Source organism: Mus musculus, chromosome 2, assembly GCF_000001635.26.
Source record: "Mus musculus strain C57BL/6J chromosome 2, GRCm38.p6 C57BL/6J".
In the NCBI taxonomy this organism is placed as follows: domain Eukaryota; kingdom Metazoa; phylum Chordata; class Mammalia; order Rodentia; family Muridae; genus Mus; species Mus musculus.
Window position 1 is genome coordinate 93,179,367 of NC_000068.7, and position 7,742 is coordinate 93,187,108.

General features: G+C 51.5%; 1 long non-coding RNA gene across 1 annotated transcript; it reads left to right on the forward strand.

The window, feature by feature from the left end:
* The first annotated feature begins 358 nt into the window (after window positions 1-358).
* Window positions 359-5,548, forward strand: Gm32683. The gene is made up of 3 exons (XR_374797.3): window positions 359-481; window positions 5,248-5,353; window positions 5,445-5,548. It is a non-coding gene; the product is annotated as a predicted gene, 32683 (long non-coding RNA).
* Window positions 5,549-7,742: the final 2,194 nt, after the last annotated feature.

Sequence of the window (7,742 nt, forward strand, 5' to 3'; positions counted from 1 at the left end):
GGAGGGAGAGAGAGAACAGGGTCCTGTTTCTATTAGCAGTTCCCTCCACCCGGAAGTCATGTGCAGATTTCCAAGTCACCCACTACAGTGAAGTTTGGCACAGTAGTAGGATCTCAGGGAATCCCATAATCATGACACTGTTGTGCCAGAAGGCCCCAGAAGGCCACAGTCAGCCAAGGCTACACAGCTAAGAGTCAGCAGTCAGAGGGCCTGAGACTCTCGGCAAACATGAAGCCTCTTTGATGGTTGGATCTCAAAGTTACCCAGTGCTGCTGTGTCCTGGGGGCCTGTGCTGGGGCCAAAAGAGCCACCGTCTCAGTGACTGTGGACCTATGAAGACAGACAGGTGACAGAGGAGTCTGTGATTCGCTGTCGCAGCCGCTATGGCCAGGTGTGCTCAGACCTGTAAGAGGCCCTTCCAGTTCTTGGCAGGAAGGACCTCTCTGGAAAGGATGCTGCTGGAAACCCAGGCTGAGCAAAGGTCAGAAGGGGCGGATTAAAGCTCTCCTCTCAACAAGTAGGGGCAGTAAAATCTGTAGTGGTTGGAGATCTGTGGGGTGGGGAGAATAGCAGCTTTGCCACCCACAGATTTAAGGATTCAGCCTTTTTGTGTATAAAGACAACCTGGACCCCAATTTTCCATCTAAGTGATGGGCCACCTCCCAGAGGTTGCTGAGTTTGAGATGTACTCGTTAAGATCTGTACCCCGAAGCCTCATTTAATACTGGGCTTTTTTTTTCTCTCTCTCTCTCTCTTGCTGTGATGGAGGGAAGTGGGCGGCTGGTGAGCTGAACGCTGAGAGAAGGGAGTGTTTAGGGGTCCCTTGGGACTAGAGATTATCCACGAGGCCCCTCCTGAGGCTGTGCTTAGCCCTACAGAGGGAGGAACGCGGCCTGAGCAGCCTCCCAGGTGCTCGGGTAGATGGCCCAGCCAGGGGTGAGGCAGGCCGCTCAGGGCTGCGCAGCTCCCAGCAGTTACATAAGGACGCTGGGCGCCGGAGAGACGCCTTTGTTGCTGCGATCCGCCTCGGCAGCGCCGAGTATTAATAAACCGATCGCCCGGAACGCAGGCGGGCGGGCGGGCGAGCTGCGGGACGATTGGGGCTGCAGCGCCGGGAGGGAGCGACACCCACAGCGTCCTCCCCGCAGGAGGAGACTGATTCTCCCTCCAAGCTTCTCGCCAGCGCCCTTCCCTTCCTCGCCCACCTGCCTTCGCAGGTGGGTGCTAAGAACGCAAACAGTGATCCAGAACCCACCACTGTGGACTCCAGCCGCTTTGCTACCGTTTCCATGATGCATGATATCTGGCCTTGGCCTTACCTGTAAGACAGCAGAAAAGCACCGAAGTGTTAATTAAAGTACCCCTGCCTCCTCCTGCCTTCTCCCCACTCCTTTCTTCCTTCCCTCCCCCTCTTTCTGGTCGTCACAGCCCCTATCTAGTCCTCTGCCTCTCCCTGGCTTTCTTCCCTCCCCCTCCTCCCACTCTTTCTCTGCCTCCTCCTGATCTTCTTCCCCTTCCCCATTTCTTCCTCCCTATCCTCCTCTCTCTCCTCTTCTCCTCTGTGGTGCTGCAAATTGAAACTAAGATCCCACACTACAGCAAGGGCTGGACCACTGAGCTACATCCCCTCCCCTCCCCTCCCCTCCCCTCCCCTCCCCTCCCCTCCCCTCCCTTCCTTTTTTCTCCTTTCCTCTCTGCTGGAGAACAAACTTACCGGTTTGTGCATGCTAGGCAAATACTGTACCACCGAGTTACCACCCCCACACCCCCACTCTGGGGCCTTCAGTTGTTAAGAGTGTTTTTGTTTATTTGTTTTGTTTGAGACAGGCTCTTGCCCAGGCTAGCCTCAAACTCAGCACCTTACTAGCTCAGCCTCCTGAGCTGGGATTACTAGCTTGCATCTTGCCTAGAAAAGAGTCAGTTTTCATGAGCTAATGTAGGAGCCTGATGCCTCCCCCCAAGTCTGTTCAGTGCAGCCCCTGGAATCCTTAGGAGTCTTGTGGCAAGGTTACTGCCCTGGGAACCCCTGCCCACCCCAGCTGTCTACTCCTTTGCTTGGGGTAGGGTATACACATTTTTAAGACTTCCTCCCAATATGTTCTGAGAACCACAGCTTGGTAAATCCATTTGCACTCAGTCATGAATTCAGGGCCTGGGAAAGATAGTCCTGAGTTTAAGCCCTAGAACCCATGTAAAAGCTTTCCTATGGTGACTTGTACGTGTAATCTCAGGCTAGAGAGGCAGAGACACTGAGTATCTGGGGCTCACGGTCAGCTATAGAGACCCAGTCACAAAGGTGTGTAGCATTCCTGAGGATGACACTTGAACTTGTGCACATGTTTTACATGCATGCACATACATGTATACATATGTACACAGGCACACATGTGTGCATACGCATACAGGCATATTTTGAAAATTCTGTTTGACAGATATTTTCCTGGGACAACATGTGAGTTCACTTGGTAAATAAACATGGGTGACAGTTTGGAGGAGAGGTTAGGACCCTAAGGGACACTGTCTATGGGAGGCATGACAATCTCTGTTGTAGTCATCAGCAGAACTGGAGCCATTTTGGGCTAGACTGCCAGAGTTGCATCCTGATCTGTCTAATGTATGACTCACTGAGCCTTAGTTTCCTTATCTATAAAATGGGTGAATAATGAGGCCAACCTCATAAGACTGATTAAGACCCCACTCAGACCAGGAAAGCTCCTAGAGTGGGGTCAGAATGTCCTTCTTTGAGAGAATATGAAGTCTGCTGGATGTGGTACCCAAGGGGCCCAGCATCGTTTTGAGTAGGAGGCAGTTAAAAGACTAGTTATAGTCTAAGATGGAGGCCCACAAGCCAGGACATGGCCCTCAGCACAGGGCTACTGCTGTGAGGGCATCTGGGGAGTCACCAAGAATCAGCTGAGAATCTAGAATCTGCTACCCTCTGCCTTCATTCCCACAGAGACTCTTTTCATACATACCAGGGTCAGCACTCAGAGAGCCTCTAGCCAGCCTGAGGCCCTCTCCTATCTGATTTGTGGGAGTGTCATCTGCCCCTCCAGGTGAACCCTACACCCTTGAGCTTAGAACACCAGGCCCCTCCCCTATCCCTGACCTGCTAGAGAATGTCTTTCTTTCTGGTAGCAGCATGCACCCCTGGCTCCTACCCCTGCCTTCTGTAGCTCATTCATCTTGAGAACAATGAGTGTTTTAGGGAGAACTTGCTGGGAGTCAGGCCCCGAGTTAAGGACTCACCCAAGCAGTTTCCTCAGTCCCTCAGGACCCTGGACATCACCACGGTCACTCTTTCTGTTTGACAGAAAGACTCCAAGAGGCTAAGGGACTTGTCAAAGGCCACTAAGATAAAGAGGACCAGGGCCTTGTACCTCACTTGGTCCAGGAAGGATATGCTGGGCTGGTCCTGTCAGCTCCTCAGCCTTCCTGTCACTGCTATCATGGGTTGGTTTCCCAAGCTGCCCACCATTCTTTCTCTGAGAGGCCTGAGTTCCACTGTCATCGTGTGTGTGTGTGTGTGTGTGTGTGTGTGTGTGCGCGCGCGCGCACGCACACACACACACACACACACACACACACACACACACACCGCCCCCAAGGCTTCTTTCTCCAGGTAAGGAGCTGTGTGACATTTCTTGTTCCCCCAGCATCCATGGCCAAGTGTTGCAGTGGAGATGAGTCAGCTGGGGAGGGCAGCCATGGGGGCGTGTGTTAGGGACGGCTAGTTTACAGACTGGAGGAGAAGGAGGGGGAACAGGCAGCACAGGGAGGTGGGGAGGGAGGGACAGCCAGGGAATTCCTGATCTTCCTCTCCTCCTTCAGACCCCCAAAGCTGAGTTCAGCCTACGGCTTCCTCAAAGGTCTTGGCTAGGCAGACTCAGAAAGAAGAGGCTGTGGAAATCAGAGGAGCCAGGAAAGGAACCAGCTCAACTTTCTCTTCTGCTTGGGCTTCAGAGGTACCCATGTGGTAGGCAGCCGTAACTCACCCTGGCTTGTCAGTTGTCACCTCAGAACCACCCTCTACAGTCTCAGAAGCACCTTTACCCTGCTCCCAGCAGCCGGCAGCCATAGCTGCAGGAACTTTCTCTGTGTAGCTCCAAGCTAACGGCTTATGACACACTGCACTGTCACAGCTAAAGTTCTTGAGACTCCGAAGAGGTCCACCCAGTCGATCACTCTATGATAACATAGAAGGAATCAGAGGCTCAGAGAAGTTGCACTGCTGGCCCATGGTCCCACAGCCAGGATTTAAACCCATGCCTGTCCAATATTCCCAAGCTGAACTACGACTGAACTCAAGACAGTCCTGCCCTCCTCTAACATGTCCAGAGAGGTGCCATCGCTGAGACCTCTCTACATGGGCCCTGCTCCAAAGATCATGCCCAGTGCTAGTTGCTCCTGTGAGCCCTCTACCCTCGCCCCCCCCCCCGACCCCGCCAACTCTGCTCTAACTGCACACGCCTTCTTTTGAATTATCATCACTGCTATTATTATACTGATGTGTGTATGATGAGGATACCCAAGCCATGGTACCCATGCTGGCATCAGAGAATAACGTTGTAAAGTCAGTTCTTTCCTCCCACCTTACATAGGATTCAGGGATTGAATTCATTAGGGCTGTACAGCAAGCTCTTGACCCACTAAGCCACCTCTCCTGCCTGCATCTGCCTTTTTTTTGTTTCGTTTTGAGATGGTGTCTCATATCATGCATATAGCCCAGGTTGGTCTTGAACTCCTTTTGTAGCTGAGGATGTCCTTGAACTGTTGATCCTCCTGCCTCTGTTTCTGGAGTGCTGGGATCACAGGCATGCATGTGTCACCACGCCCTGCTCATGAAATCGTATTCTCTCCCTCAGGGACCATAGTCCTGAAGTGAGTCGCGAGCCCCTCCCCCATCGTTCACACCCACTTGCACACAGCGCTGGCACAGTTAGCACACATACTTGCACATACTCCCTACCTCTAGGGCACAGAGGTGTTGCCTTTCCTGCGGAGGGAGCCCAGGACAGGACAGATGGATTAGCAGCTGCAGGGTCTTCGTAGGAGTAACCCTCACCGGTTGGCTGCTCCCTACTTCTAAGGCTTTCGGTAGAACATTTTAGCACATTCGGAATCGAGCTTCTACAGGAACAATAGGAATCTGAGTTTCCACTTGGCAAACCTTTTTAAGCAGTCGCCTTACTGGCTTCTCGAAAGCTCCAAGGAGCAGTGATAACTGCATGTCCATTTCCTTCCCAGATGCAACAGAGGGTCACTAGGACAGGGGGTTTGGAGAGGCCTTTACCATCACAGTTCACGTCGGCTAACTATGCGTGTTGCTTCATGTTACTATGTGCCTGACCAGGTAAGCTCGCCTGCAGCCGATGAAAGGATGAGGTAACTTAGAAACATGTTTGAACAAAGGACTCAGCACATATTTTCTCTTACTCTGCCAGGCACCTCTGGGAAGGATGCATGCCCCCATGCTGTCTCCATTTATTGGTTGAAGAAATACAAGGACTAAATGGTGGCCTTAAGAATGATCTTAAACAAATGCAGAGTTTTGGAGAATGTATGCACAGAGGTGGGCACACTAGGGGAGTGGATGGGGAGATGGTTGGATAGTCTCTTGTCCCTCAGTACTGTTTTTTCCAATTAGCTGTAGTGAGCGCTCTGTGTCTATCAGCATGCAAGCAGAAGCCAGAGAGAGGGGTGAGGTTTACCAGAGGGCTCTGTACTTGGCATTGCCGTCGTGGATATCCTCTGAGCTCTGTGTTCTTTCAGTCTCCCAGCCTGTCAGCCTTGATTGTGAGCAGTTTCCCTTCTGTTAGAGATCATGGGTACATATCTGTCCTCCCAACAGGGTGGGAGTCAGGGATGCCTTTCTGTCAACTCCAAGGCCCCAGGACTCAGCACTTTACCTAGCACACATCTGGATAGCTATACCTTCTGTGATGGTTTGTATATGCTTGGCCTAGGGAGTGGCACTATTAGGAGGTGTGACCTTGTTGGAATAGGTGTGTTCCTGTTGATGTGGCTTAAGGCCCTCACCCTAGCTGCCTGGAAGCCAGTATTCTGCTAGCAGCCTTCAGATGAAGATGTAGAACTCTCAGCTCCTCCTGCATCATGCCTGCCTGGATGCTGCCATTTTCCCACCTTGATGATACTGAACCTGTAAGCCAGTCCCAGTTAAATGTTGTCCTTATAAGAGTTGCCTTGATCATAGTGTCTGTTCACAGCAGTTAAACCCTAACTAAGACACTTTCTTTGCAAAGCATATGGGGCTCTCACTTCCTGATAAGACAGGCATGGAATCTCCAGAACACAGATGCCCAGAGCTTATAGCTCTGTCTACACCGAGCATCACTGAAAGTGTAAGTCCTAACACTGGTGACCCTGTTTGGTTCCACTTGCTTGCTGCTAATGAAAGTGAGATCATTACTTCTAACATAGCCTCTTCTTTGAGAAACCTTGGGCCATTGCCATTAGGCACTGCTTCTGGAATTCTGCCTTCAGGTCCTGCTTCTGGTAGAACACTGGGAGGTGTTTCTAAGCTGGGAGGTGCTCAGGGATGACACTGTTCCAGTGACACAGCCCAGAGCCCTGCATGCCAATAGTGCAACAAAGAATCCATTATCCCATCACTGTCCTGAGGTGAGACTCTGAAGCAAGCCACAATGAAGCTCCTGGTCAGGGACAGGTGGCTTGGATGTGCACTTCACTCCACACACCTCCAGGCAGGCCTGATCCAGAGCTACAGACATGACGGCTGAGTGATTCATTCATTACTGGTCATCACTAGCCAGGTGTTCAGCAAAAGCGGGTGGCACTGTGGGAAGGGAGTTTAGTTGCCTTGGTAATCAGGAGGCTAACAGCCACTGAGAGCTGACTTGCTATGCACCAGACACTCTTCTGTTTACTTCCTTGCAAAGGGCACAGCCCCTCCTGTCCAGCCCCAGCCACTGGGAGGGCCATGGAGCCTACCTGGTATGTTAGCACCTCACACATGATCAGGTTTGGTTAACATGGCCTGCAGCTGTAACTGGAATCTCAGCAACAGCCACAAGGTACTTCCTGCTATAAGGTCACACCCCTTTGTAGGTAAGGAGGCAAGACTTGGAGAGGTTAGGAAACTTGCTTGCCTAGGGCTAAGCTAAACAACAGAGCCAGGATTTGAACCCAGGTATTCTAGTTCTGTAGCCTGGAGCAGAAAAGCAAAACTTAACTCTGGAGCCAGAGGCACACCTAGTTGAGTTATAGTGAGGGGCAGCTACTCTCCATCTCTGCCCCAGTTCTTTACCTTCAACCTTGCTTCTCTCAGTCCCCACCCTCCCTCAAGCCTTTACTATATCAGTCCAGAAGACAAGATCCAGAGGTTTCTTTCAGCAGGAAGCAGGGCCCTGGGCAAAAATCAACTGCTATAAAGGGTTTCTCAGGGAGTCCAGAGCCAGGCATGGGACAGGTTGTAGGTGCTGGTCTTTTTAGTTTGAGAGACTTCTCAAGACTCACCTGGGACTCTCTCTTGGCATGAGCTGTTTGCTTCCACCAACAAATACTCTGAAGCCACAGATAAGATCCAACCTTGCCACACGCAGCACATAGCACAGCAACTGCAGTAGAAGTCTCAGCGGGTAAGAGTTCTTGTCATTTGGGATTCACACCAAACTGGGGAGATGGGTGACCTGGGTGACAGAACACTCATTCACCAATTATCTTAAGGCCTTGGCTATGTATTAATGACTCGAAGTTTTGTG